This window comes from Podarcis gaigeae (assembly GCF_964106915.1).
Source record: "Podarcis gaigeae genome assembly, chromosome: 14".
NCBI lineage: Eukaryota > Metazoa > Chordata > Lepidosauria > Squamata > Lacertidae > Podarcis > Podarcis gaigeae.
In genome coordinates, this window is record NC_139690.1 from 49,548,836 (window position 1) to 49,563,297 (window position 14,462).

General features: G+C 43.7%; 1 long non-coding RNA gene across 1 annotated transcript; it reads left to right on the forward strand.

Annotated features, from left to right (window-relative positions):
- Positions 1-7,365: 7,365 nt before the first annotated feature.
- LOC310832027 lies at positions 7,366-12,190 on the forward strand. The gene is made up of 2 exons (XR_014558109.1): positions 7,366-7,453; positions 12,074-12,190. It is a non-coding gene; the product is annotated as an uncharacterized lncRNA (long non-coding RNA).
- Positions 12,191-14,462: the final 2,272 nt, after the last annotated feature.

A 14,462-nucleotide genomic window follows, 5' to 3' on the forward strand; every position in this document is an offset into this window, starting at 1 on the left:
GCCAATAGAGTAAGGATGGTTACTCACCATCCACCTTCTTCTTTTTTTATATATATAATATTTTATTAGATTTTAGAAAGAGAGAAATTACAATAGAAAAACAATGCATACAACAAACATCAAAACACCAACAAATACCAACATTTAAACAACAAATATAAGCAGTTAAAATACAACCAAAAAATAAAAAAGAAAAATGTTACAAACTTTAAAAACTTGAAAATTTAACATAAAAAAGAAAAAGAAAAAAACTCTTTTCAAATTCTTATCCTTCATAACCTTATTTTCCTGATTTCCACCCGCCTTCCTTTCTTGTATTCCACTTTGAAATTAATTTAGCAAGTTCATTCTTATTAATTTTTATCCTTTAACAATTCCTTCACATATTGTACTGTTCAAATTTTCGTCCAATACTCACCATCCACCTTCTCAACACTATGCATTATTTTGCACACCTGCATCACATGTCTTGCCTTCTCTCTAAGCCTAAAAGTCCCAAATGCTGCAAACTTTCCTCACAGGAGCCTCACTCCATCCCCTCCGTCATTTTGCTTTGCCCGTTTCTGGTCCTTTTCCAGCTCTGCATTATCCTTCCTGAGGTGAGGTGGCCACATTTGTACACAGTATCCACCACAGATTTGTATGAAAGCGTTGTGATGTCAGCAGTTTTATTTTCAATTGCTTTCCTAATGATCCGTAGCATGGAATTTGCCTTTTCCGCAGCTGCGCCACGCTGGGTCAACATCGCCGCTGAGCTATCCGCTAGCTTTCCCAGCCTGCCACTGACTGCAGCCCTGAGGCCCGAGGTAATGCCTGGCTCCTCCTTGATAACAAATCTTTCAAATGACATTTTAAAAATAGTAATGAGGAAGAACGGTGGCAGGAAAGAAACAGAGAGCTCTCTTGTCCAGATGATCGTCACATGTTGGTTTAGAGTCGAATAATAATAATAATTTATGATTTATACCCCACCCATTTGACTGGGTTTCCACAGCCACTCTGGGCGGCTTCCAACACAATAATAAAATACAGTAATGCATCAAACATTAAAAGCTTCCCTAAACAGGGCTGACTTCAGATGCCGTCTAAAAGTCTGGTGGTTGTTGTTCTCTTTGACATCTGGTGGGAGGGCGTTCCACAGGGCGAGTGCCACCGTTGAGAAGGCCCTCTGCCTGGTTCCCTGTAACTTGACTTCTTGCAGCGAGGGAAACTCCAGAAGGCCCTCGGCTCTGGACCTCAGTGTCTGGGCAGAACGATGGCGGTGGAGACGCTTCTTCAGCTATACTGGACCAAGGCTGTTTAGGGCATTAAAGGTCAACAACAACACTTTGAATTGTGCTCGGAAACGCACTGGGAGCCAATGTAGGTCTTTCAAGATCGGTGTTATGTGGTCTCGGCAGCCGCTCCCAGTCATCAGTCTAGCTGCCGCATTCTGGATTAGTTGTAGTTTCCGAGTCACCTTCAAAGGTAGCCCCACATAGAGCGCATCACAGTAGTCCAAGCGGGAGGTAACTAGAGCATGCACCACTCTGGCGAGACTGTCTGCGGGCAGGTAGGGTCTCATCCTGCGTACCAGATGGAGCTGATAAACAGCTACCCTGGACACAGAATTAACCTGCACCTCCATGGACAGCAGGGAGTCCAAAATGACTCCCAGGTTGCACATCTGGTCCTTCAGGGGCACAGTTAACCCATTTAGGACCAGGGAGTCCTCCACACCCGCCTGTCCTCTGTCCCCCCGAAACAGTACTTCTGTCTTGTGAGGATTCAACCTCAATCCATTAGCCACCATCCAAGAAGTTGAATTGACAGAGGGGAAGATTCCTATCCTTTCCACTTGCATCTCTCTACCCCCCCCCCAGTCAGAGGGACAGGGGCTTCTCCTGGGCAAGGTGGCTGCAGAGGGCTGGTGGGTGTCTCACCCCCCCCAAAAAAAGAGGATTGGGGCACTGGCGGAGGAAGAGGAGTGCGGGGGGAGCACACTGCCCCCGGCAGCGCGATCCCAGTGGGGTGCCATTGCGGCTGCCCCCCAAGCCTGCACTGAAGGCCACACCCCTGCGGGCAGCGTGCCACACCCCCAGGACACATGCAGCGCCCCCAGGATGAGCGGCAGTTCCCCCACCTGCTCTCTGCCCCCCCCCGGTGCCAAGCATGAAGCTCCATCCCTGGCTTGGAGCACAAGGTAACTTAAGGAAATTCATAAATTAAGAAAGTATTCTGTCTCCTCACCCCATTGTTCAGGGGACTTCCTAGCCCTACAGACAAGCTTTCGGAAGACGGTACATTAGGGATGGGGAAGCCATATGTGACGCTAACATATGAGAGTGCTGGAGGTGAAATAGTTAAACAGGTTACCCAATCAGAACCCAGGGGGGTGGAGTCAGAGGGACTATAAAACCAGCTCTGGGAGGGGCGAAGGGGGGAGTTCATTGGGAGTTGGGTGGTTGGTTGGAGTGGGAGTGAATTGGGATAGAGTCCGGGGGTAGGTTGAGTTAGTGTAGCGAAATAAGCTGAGTCAGGAACAGTTAGGAGCTAGGAAGACAAGTAAATATCTGAGAGGTGGTTTAGTGAGTGAGAGCAGGTAGCAGAAGTTACAGGTCTGGATAGGCACCCTATGATTGTAATTGACCGATACCGTTTATGAAACCACACGCTTGTTAAACTGCAATAAATAAACAGAAGTTTATGTTCCAATTTAACCCTGACTGGACTCAGTATTGTACCAGGTAGGGCCTGGGTGGTGGCAGCGAGAAATAGAGTGGTGGCACAGGGATCAAATGCCAGAAGCGTTTTCGTCATGCTGGCCACATGACCCGGAAGCTGTACGCTGGCTCCCTCGACCAGTAAAGTGAGATGAGCGCCGCAACCCCAGAGTTGGCCACGACTGGACCTAATGGTCAGGGGTCCCTTTACCTTTACTAGTCCTATCACTCGGTGTTTCTGCAAGCACGGAGTCCGCCCCCGAATCAGACACTAGCAAATTAACACATACGGAATAATGAATTAATGGGTTAATAATTCATCAAATCAAACGGCAAGGTGGGAGCTGTTGAATAATGCCACCCTAAATCACGATAATCTGCATAATGGGAACCCGAGGAAGACAATGAATATTCACATAAAACGGGTATTTCGTTGAAATCCTTTGGGGTGGGGACAGGCAGCAGGATGGGGGTGGCCACGATCCAGCAAACTGCACTCAAGCCACCGTTTGCTGCTGCCAAAGTCTATGGGTTCGCCCTAACCAAAACCGCAATATGATCCTGTGGTTTGAAAATGGTGCCTTTGCTAGGAGCAGATTCTAATCAGGCTTTGGGAGTAGTTTTTAGAAACAAAGTCTCCTCAGCCCCCCCCCCACTTCTTCTCTTTCCCTTCCATTGCAAAGTATTGATATTTTACTTTCTGCCCTACTCGATTCTTGTCCTGTTATAGGTCCCCCACCATAGCTGTCAACTTACAGATTTGAAAATAAGGGACCAGCAGCCTCGAAAATAAGGGATCAGCAGCCAAAATAAGGGATTTTCTGGGCACAGGTATGTTCAGCTTCTGAGCCCCTCCGAGCCAAAGGCAGAAAGCCCAGCCAGCAGCCAAACGAAGCCTCATCTGTAAGGGACAGCAGCAGGACATGGCGCTGGGATAAGGGACTGTCCCGCCAAATAAGGGACGCTTGACAGCTATGTCCCCCACAGCCTGGGCTTGATGGAACCAGCAGGGCTCCCACCCACGTTCTTCTACTACAGACCACTTAATTGTTGGCACAACTTCCCATCTTTCCTATATATATCTCTGAAACAAAACTCAGACTCTGCAATTTGGGCTCCGTCTTGGTTTTGCTGGCCATGTCCACTCCCAAGTTGAATGTGTTACGATCGTATCTTTTTCTTGGGGTTGCCAAAGGTCCAATGACTCTCCATTCTCCATCCATTTTATAGCCTTCTTTCTTGTTTCATTATCCATCTCCCTCTCCCTCTCTCCTTGGACCTCTTCCCAGTCCATTCACTCAATCTTCCTTCTATTTAATTTGGTGCTATTTATAGAGCTGGCTGATACTTGTGCACGCAGACCATTTTTCAAGCTGAATAGTGCAATTTTCTTAGAAATAATGTTTTTTGGGGGTGGTTGCCATGTTCTAATACAAAATGTGAATTAAAAATCCTTCTGGGAGTGACAGTCTCTTTTCTATATTAGTCATTTCTTAAAACTCCTGTGACATCAGAGGAATAACATTTTACAACCAGAAATTATTAGTTTCATTCCATCTCCTTCAGAAATATTCTATATCATCTATCTATCTATCTATCTATCTATCTATCTATCTATCTATCTATCTATCATCTATCTATCTATCTATCTATCTATCTATCTATCTATCTATCTATCATCTATCTATCTATCATCTATCTATCATCTATCTATCTATCTATCTATCTATCTATCTATCTATCTATCTATCATCTATCTATCTATCTATCTATCTAATCTATCATCTATATCTATCTATCTATCTATCTATCTATCTATCTCTATCTATCTATCATCTATCTATCTATCATCTATCTATCTATCTATCTATCATCTATCTATCTATCTATCTATCTATCTATCTATCTATCTATCTATCTATCTATCTATCTATCTATCTCTATCTATCTATCTATCTATCTATCTATCTATCTATCTATCTCTATCTATCTATCTATCTATCTATCTATCTATCTATCATTTATCTATCTATCATCTATCTATCATCTATCATCAATCTATCATCAATCTATCTAGCTATGCTATGCTTTCCAGCTATCTACGAACAGAGTCCTGTTCAGACCAAGGTCCATGTAGTCTAGGCATAGGCAACCTTCGGCCCTCCAGATGTTTTGGACTACAATTCCCATCATCCCTGACCACTGGTCCTGTTAGGTAGGGATCATGGGAGTTGTAGGCCAAAACATCTGGAGGGCGCAAGGTTGCATTTCCACCCCCTCAACTCACAGTGGTCAGCCTGTCCCAATGGAAAATTCACAAAAAAGGAGCACAATGACCATCTCCCACGCATAATCCCCAGCAGCTGGTCTAATTTATAGCCATTTGGACCAGAAGCTGTTGGCTAGTAGCTACTGGGCAATTTTACAGGGTCTTTTCAAATATACATGCCCATCTGAAACCCAAAAGAACATTCAGCTTGATTGTTTGTTTCCCTATCCAGCCTGGTCAGTACTTGATTCTTCTGTGACTGAATTTTTCCACATGCAAAAAAACGCTGGAGGCTACAATGCAGAGCCGACCCCACAGTGTTCAATGTGGTTCCCCTAACAAAGATGAAAAACGTGTGCTTTAAAAAACTGAAATTAAGCACATGGGCGATCAAACTTTTGAGAGCACAATCTCCATTATTATACTGCATTACGCTGGAAGAATGGCAGATGAAGGCGATAGACTATATGGGACTAGCAGAAATGACTGGCAGAATCCGAGACCAGGGAAAAGAGTCGGCGGAAGAAGACTGGAAGAAATTTAAAGACTATCTACAGAAACATCGTAAAATTAATGAATGTTAGAATGATGTTGGACAGAAATGAAGTGGTTCCCAGCTGTAATGTAAAGGTTGAGAAATAAGTTATAATAAGTTATAATAAGGATTTGCTGAGCTAATAATTTCAATTGGAATACAAAAAGGGGAGGTGCGAGGAGGTCTGGGAAATAAGTTAAAAGAAAATAAGCAATTGAAATTTTATCTGTTTTTAATTGTTTTTAGTTTTGTATTTTTGTTCTTTTTTGTTCTTTTTTTGTCTTTGTACTATTTTTGAAATACGAATAAATATTCTTTAAAAAAAAGAAAAGAAAAGAAAAACATGTGCTTTAAAAACTGAAATTAAGCACATGGGCGATCAAACTTTTGAGAGCACAATCTCCATTATTATACTGCATTACCATGGGCCATATCATAGATCTGTAAGAAATGGAAGGGACCCAAGGGTCATACAATGGCTGATGCTTCACTATCGCTGTTCTTGCTGTGATTCTTGAAGTTGCTGTTTTAATAGTGTGCTGACCATTGCTTGCATTTTAAACTTGGTTTTTTTTATCCGGTTGTAAGTCACCTATTTAGGCAACCAAAAATCAATTCAATAACAACAATAATTTTGCTTTTGCTAGTCATAGGGAGAGGCAACACCCCCGGCCACTGGAAATCTGATTTATGATACAATCCTATATGCGTCTTCTTAAAAGTACAGTGGTACCTTGGTTCTCAAACTTCATCCGTTCCAGAAGTCCGTTCCAAAACCAAATCGTTCCAAAACCAAGGTGCGCTTTCCCATAGAAAGTAATGCAAATCAGATCAATCCATTCCAGATTTTTAAAAACAACCCCTAAAACAGCAATTTAACATGAATTTCACTATCTAGTGAGACCACTGAGCCATACAAAAAAATGAAGGCAATAATCAATGTACTGTACTATAAAATAAATAAGACTGTATTGTAGATGACAAAAATTAAAATTACATTTTTTTTCCCTTACCTGTACTGATGTAAGCTATTGTTCGAATGGGGGACTTTTATCCATTTCTGCATTCACACAATCAAACAACCAGTAGCTGAACTGGGTTCCACACAGTCACAAAAACAAATTAACCAAAAAAGCTTCAAAAACTAAACGCAAAATAAATAGCAAAAACAAAAGCCCAAACTTAATCCGTTCCGGAAGTCCAAAATGTGCAGAAACTAAAGCTAAGCTTCTGATTGCTGAAGGCGCCCTGGAAACAATAGCTGACAGCCACATTGGATGTTTGGCTTCCAAAAAATGTTTGAGAACCGGGACACTTGCTTCTGGGTTTTCAGCGATTGAGAACCAAGGTGTTATGTACTGAAGTTCTCACCCTGGGCCAGCAGGGAGATACTGTAGATAGTTATGCAAATGAAGGATCGAAAGTGACGTTCGGTGATTGGATAGTTTGTATGCAAATGAAGGATCGAAAGTGATGTTCAGTGATTGGCTAGTTACAGAAAATAGTTACTGTTGCATTCTAGTGGGGCTCTATATAAGCAGGCTGACTGAGCTCCTCAGTTCAGTTCTGTTCCAGCTTACAAATAAAGAGCTGCTTGGAAGAATCGCTGTGTCGTCTGATATGGTCGCCCACAACTTAACACAAGGTACCATTGTAAGCCCCTTTGAGCTCACTCCTTTGTACGTGGGTGCAGAATTGCAGCCTCATCCAGCCTCTCTCCTGGCTCCTTTCAAGTCCACTTTCACCCTCACAAGATCTGGAAACTTAATTGCTTCTTAATTGCAAACGAAGCTGAGATTCCGAAGTAGTTGGTTTCTGCTCTCTTTCACTGTGCAGCGAAAGTGCTTGTCACAAGACAATGTTTACATTCCACAGTCAGTTACTGTTGGGTTTTCCCACGGGAAAGGGAGACTGGATGTGACGTACACTGGTTTCCTGTTTTTCACTGTTCTTCGCAGTTCAGTTGTTGTTCTCTCCGTGCTTTAGAGGAGAGAGGATGCATTCTCTGCTCCGGCAGAGGCAAGATGTTTTTCTGTAACCTACCAGCTTTGAAATGTAAATAAAGCAATATAGAGTATGTGGCACGTACTCCTCATCCTTCCGCTGTGCTCAGGATGCTGCATATCAACAATATATCAAAAATACATGGTTATGGGCTCCAGAAGTCGAATCGGAGTGCTGGCAAAGGATCGGAATGCAGAGGGACGGATCGAAACGGTATCTGCTCTGCGCGTCAAGATGATTGATGAGGTATGTGCTACTGCTCCGGGCAGCCTGCCAGCTTCTAATTAATGGCTTTATGGCTGGACTTTGAACTTTTAAGGCCATTTTGCCGGGCACAGGCAAAGGCTAAAAGGAACAATTTCCTATGCTGGGGAAATCGAAAGTAACTTTTAAAAGTGCTTTTGGAATAAAGCAGCTGCAGAAAACAGTGATGCAGCTCGAATTAAGGCAGCAGAGAGAAAGCACTTTTGAACTTGCCTTTGGAATGAGGTTTGAAGCAGCTGCAATTAAGCAGAGTGGCACAGGCTCACAGGCAGAGGCTGTTTTGAACTTGCTTTTGGAATGAAGCAGCTGTACACAGATGCAGCTTGTATAAACGCAGCCTGATTTAAAGCAGCAGAGATGACGCAGAAGGCTAATGCCAGAGTCATGATGGCTAGCTGCAGAAGGCTGGCTGAGGCAAGTGGGGAATTTGATGCCAATCAGCCAAATGCTCAACTCACAGTAGCCAGTGATACTGCCATGATTCAGAATGAAGCAGATCGCCGGGGTGCTAGCTGCATGGGCAAGGGGGAGACTTCACAGACGTCATCCCATAGTGCAGTGGAACCACCAGATGGCGCCAAAGCTTTGAAGGCAGTAAAATGCTACTCGTGTGGACGTCTAGGCCATATGAAAAGGGAATGCAAATATCCCAGGGCCAAGACAGAGCAGCGCAGCGAAAGCTCATCGCGTGGAAAAGGCCGAGGCAAAGGCAAAGATCCGGTGTCCAGGACAACGCAGCACAAGGCAATGGTCTCACGCTTCACTCCAAAGGTTGCAGAGGTCCAGAAGACGTCTAGATCTTTCTTCGTTGTTGATTCAGCGGCAACCCATCACATGTGCAACGATAAGCGACTGTTCGTGTCTTTTACACCGCAGGAAGGTGCGATTCACCAGGCGGATGACCACACAATCCCCAGTAAAGGCTACGGAACTGTTGTTCTTCACAGTTTGGACTTATCGATACAGAATGTACTTTATGTGCCAGATGCCAAACATAATCTGCTCAGCGTTGGACAGCTGAATGAGCGGAAAATTGACGTTTCCTTTAAGAACAAAAGGTGCATCATCACAAAGAAAAATGATTATGTATTGCATGCTGAATATGTTGATCGTTTGTATGTTTTGTATTTTGATGATGTTGTGCAGGATGACACTTGTTGCATTGCAGGTACTAACAAAAGTTTGCATGCAGAATGTATTCATGATTTTCATCGAAAATTTGGTCATTTGCATTTTGAGGCAGTATCTAAAATGCCTGCCTTGGTTGAAGGTATGACTATTAAACCCTGCAGGTACCACATGAAGTGCAAGGCATGCGCAGCAAACAAGGTGAAAATGGCTGCAAAAGGTAAGGTGTCTAGTAGGCAAGCTACAGAGCCATACCAGGTTGTTCATGCTGATTTGGTTGGGCCACTAGCGCCCTCTTTGGGTGGAAATAGGTACTTCATGGTTCTCATTGATGCATTTTCCAGATATATTTATGTGTACAATCACAAGCAGAAATCAGAGGCTTTTCCAAGGTTCAAGGAATTCTGTGCTTGGTTGGAAAATGTGCATGGTAAGAAGATAAAAATTCTTTACACTGATCGCGGGGGAGAATTCACTTCTCAGCAGTTTGAAGCTTTTCTGACTGAGAAAGGAATTCAACACGATTTGTCTAGTCCTCGCTCGCCATGGCAGAATGGACTTTGCGAGAGGGCAAATCAGACATTGCTTCAAGGGTTAAAAACCTTTCTGCATGATGCCAATCTTCCAGAGAGTTATTGGGCCGAATCTCTCTTGTGTTTTGTTTACAGTTATAATCGCAGGTTATCTTCAGCGATTGGTTGTACCCCCTATGAGAAGATGTTTGGCAAGAAACCATACATCAAACACATGAAAATTTTTGGTTCTGACATGTGGGTTCACTCACCACAAAACTCCAAGTTAGACAAGCGTGGATTGCATGGTATCTTTCTAGGTTATCAGAAAGGGTCTTACAGAATAATGATGACTGACTCTAAGACAATTAACTTCACAAGAAGTGTTGAGTACAATGCCAAGTGGGGGGAGAATGTGGGAATTTTCCAATGTTATCCTGATGACAGTGATGAGACTGAGGATAGTCAAAAGCAACCGCAACAACCAACACCCACTGATGAAGGTTCTGATTCTGAGTCTGACACTGAATCGGGTGATTCAGAGGATTTCAAGAGTGCGAAAGCCTCTATGTGACCCTCTGAAAGCTCTGATCAAGAGTTGGAGGAACCATTGTTCACAATAGGTCACTTTTCTCCCAAGAAGGAAGAGGAGAGTGTTGAAGACTTAAGGCTAATTCGTAGGTCACAGAGAGCCACAAAAGGCAGACCTCCAAAGAGATTTGCTGATGAGTTTGCTAAGATAGCAGTAACAGCTGTTAAAAGCTCCAAGAAGGTATTTGAACCTTCAAGTTTCCAAGAAATCCAGGATTTGGATACAAAGGAAGCTGAGCCATGGTTAAATGCCATGAAGGCTGAGCTTGATTCCTTGGAAAGGAACAAAACATGGGACCTAGTTCCAGTAGTTCCAGGAATGAAACTGCTTGGAAGCAAATGGGTCTTCAAAGCGAAGACTGATCAAAATGGCAAGATAGTCAGACACAAGGCCAGATTGGTAGCCAGAGGTTTTGCACAGGTACCAGGTGAAGACTATCACGAGACCTACTCACCCACAGTGAGGTATGAGAGCATTAGGCTTATGCTCAAGCTAGCTGCAGAGGAGAATCTACACATTAGTCACCATGATGTGAATACAGCTTTTCTGTATGGATCTCTAGATCAGTGTTTCCCAACCTTGTGCCTCCAGATGTTTTTGGCCTACAACTCCCATCATCCCTAGCTAGCAAGACCAGTGGTCAGGGATGATGGGAGTTGTAGGCCAAAAACATCTGGAGGCACAAGGTTGGGAAACACTGCTCTAGATGAATCACTTTATATGCTTCCACCTGATGGCGTACAGGTAAAACAGGGATATGTTTGTGCTCTGAAGAAGTCCCTTTATGGTCTCAAACAAAGTGCACGGTGTTGGCACACAAAACTCACTGAAGTATTGTTTTCTCTAGGTTTTAAGCAAGGGAAAGCTGATCCATGTGTATTTGTCAAAGAGGAGGGGCAAAAGAAACTGTATTGTTTGTTTTATGTTGATGATCTTTTATTCTTTTGGAAGGATGTCACAATGTACAATAACGCCCTAGCTCAACTGAAAGAGCACTTTGACATGAAAGATCTTGTTGAGGTAAACAACTACCTATCTCTGGAAATAGAGAGAGATCAAGATGGTAACATTCTAGCACACCAGCCACGGAAAATTGCTGATGTGTTAAGCAAACTAAACCTGATGGATGCTAACCCTGTGGACACACCGATGACAACAGGTTATCAGGTAGATGACACTGAAGAAGCATTTTCTGACACTACACTGTACAGAAGTGTGCTAGGCAAGCTAAACTTCATTGCCAGATGTTCAAGACCTGACATTGCTGTTAGCTGTAATTTGCTAAGCAGACAAGTCAACAATCCTACTGTTAAGGATTGGAAAGCTCTGAAACGCATAGCGCGGTATTTGAAAGGCACTATGCATTACAGACTGAGATTTAACAATCAGAAGTCTGGTGGTCTTGAGATATTTGCAGATGCAAGTTTTGGAAGTGACACTACAGACAGGAAAAGTACGTCTGGAGTTTGCTATATGTACAATCAGGGTCTATTTGATTGGTCATGCAAGAAGCAAACAACAGTTAGCTTAAGTACTTGTGAAGCTGAACTGAATGCACTGTCTTATTCACTTAAAGATTGTGAATGGTTGTTACAATTGTGCAAAGACATGAAAATTCCTGTCAAATGTCCAATCCAGGTTTACCAGGACAACAAAGCATGTTTGGCTTTGCTGAATTCTGAAGGTTGTAAGCAAAGCACGAAGCACTTGCAATTGAAGGTGCAACATGCTAGGGAACGTATTCAAAAGGGACTCGTAACGGTGTCCTATATGCCAGGTAATGAAATTCCTGCTGATGTATTGTCCAAGATTGTGTCAAGGGATCAACACTGTACCTATGTGCAGAAGTTGGGTTTGTACTGATATTGTACGAACACGCTGCCCAGTGATGTTCACAGAAAGGGGGAGGATGTTGGTTTCTGCTCTCTTTCACTGTGCAGCGAAAGTGCTTGTCACAAGACAATGTTTACATTCCACAGTCAGTTACTGTTGGGTTTTCCCACGGGAAAGGGAGACTGGATGTGACGTACACTGGTTTCCTGTTTTTCACTGTTCTTTGCAGTTCAGTTGTTGTTCTCTCCATGCTTTAGAGGAGAGAGGATGCATTCTCTGCTCCAGCAGAGGCAAGATGTTTTTCTGTAACCTACCAGCTTTGAAATGTAAATAAAGCAATATAGAGTATGTGGCACGTACTCCTCATCCTTCCGCTGTGCTCAGGACGCTGCATATCAACAATATATCAACAATAGTTTCGCTCCCAATTTAACACACTGCATTTTTCTCTCTGCCCCCTCGAGACCGCAGCGTGTGCACAGCTCCACTTTCAGAAATATCTAGGGAAAGGCTAAATTTCTGTGTCATACCTACTACGTCGCAAGCAGGCAAGTTTGTGGTGCAGCTAGGGAACTGCCCTTAGGCCAAAACATACCGGAAGCATGTTAGCCCAAAGAAATATAGAGATTTCTCCAGTGACATTCCTTCGCCTGGCTGGCTTGCCCTGGAAACGAGAGCCATGTTGGTCCCCTTTGGAGGTAACCCTCAAACTAGATAAAGAAGATAATCTGTCAACTGATGTTGGAGTTTTAAGGGTGGAGTGGAATGCCTCCCAAACCAGGTAATGTTGCCCAGTTTGGCTTCTTTCCATTATTGCTGCTGAAATATACTCAGAGTCAAGAGTGGATTTCATGCTCTTTATTCAGCTCATAGTGGTGAGGAGGGAAAGGAAGTCCCCTCAAAGTATCTGCTTTATATACATTATTTACACAATGGGCTGCACGTGATTGGCTAATTCCGGAATTCTCCTGTAGGCCAATCAGGTTGTGGATTCACTTCTATCTGGAGCTGGATTGGGTGGCTCCTGCCGACCAATCATACTGCTGCATTGTTCTAGGACCAATCAGACTGCTGCAGTTTGGATCCTATTCAACTCAGTACATAACAGCTGCTGTTGTTATTAATTTGTCAGTTGCCTAACAGAGATCCTAGGCGATTTACAAACAGGTTTCACAGCATAGCTCGGAGAGCACCAGACTCTTAATCTCAGGATTGTGGGTTTGAGCCCCACCTTGCGCGAAAGATTCCTGCATTGCAGCAGTTTGTACTAGATGATTCCTGTGGTCCCTTCTCACTCTACAATTCTATGAACATACAAAATGGTTAAAATCAACAGCCGTCAAAATTTAAATATATGAAACGTAACACACCATCCAGAGGGGAAAAAATAAACCGAAAGAATTTATCAGAAACTCAGCATGACACTAACATAAAGCCTTGAAGCAAATGATCCAGATGTTCCAGTAGGGATTGCCATTCTGGTGAACTCCAGATGTTATTGGACTCCAAGCATCCTCAGGCCCAGCCAGGATAGCCAAGGGACAGGGATGCTGTGGTCCGACAACTTATGGAGGTACCACCTTGGTTACTCCTGAAGTGTAGGTGGGTTCCCATGAGGCAAGACACAGTGATAACAGCAAGAACCTTTAGTGAACTACATAACTGGGAAACAGGGGCAAAGCAGCTGCTTATATACATTCCTGAAAGCCTGGGCCACTCCCACTCCCAACGTGATTGGCTGTCTAAACTTCCAAGCTGCGAATTATAAGTCAGAGTTTAAGGGCCAATGGCAGAGGCCCAAATCCTGAAATGTTCTGTGATTGGACAACATGTATCGAATCAGAACACAGGAGCTCAGAATCCAGACTCAAGCTCTGGCAAACACAGACCACGGAATACATAACACCCCCATCGTCATCATCTACACCAAAAAACTTCTTGAGAACTTCTAATATAGGAGAGAACAACATCTTTCTTTCCTTCCTCCCTTCACCCCCTCATAAGAACATAAGAAGAGCCTGCTGGATCAGGCCAGATGCCAATGAGAAACCTTCAAGCAGGATCTGAGCACACAGAAACTCTTCTTTCCTGTGGCTTCCAGCTTCTGAAGTACTGTATTTTTTGCTCTATAAGACTCACCTTTTCCCTCCTAAAAAGTAAGGGGAAATGTGTGTGCGTCTTATGGAGCGAATGCATGCTGCACAGCTATCACAGGAGCCAGAACAGCAAGAGGGATCGCTGCACAGTGAAAGCAGCGATCCCTCTTGCTGTTCTGGCTTCTGAGATTCAGAATATTTTTTTTTCTTGTTTTCCTCCTCCAAAAACTAGGTGCGTCTGGTGCGTCTTATAGAGCGAAAAATACGGGTAATTTGCAAGTTTGCAAGCCTCTCCTGTGCCATTCCCGATGCACCTCCAGGGTACAAAGAAACTCACGAGCCCCCCCCCCCCCCAGAGCTGTTTTTTAATGCCAAAGATTATCAAGAAGATCGGCAGACGGGACATGAAGAAGAGTTAAGAGCCTCGGATTTAAGATCTCCAGGTTGATAGACTGTTGGAGGTTGATGGAACTGTTGGTAGGGGCCGAGATCGGGGAGGGGGGACGGTGGAAGAAAATTGGAAATTT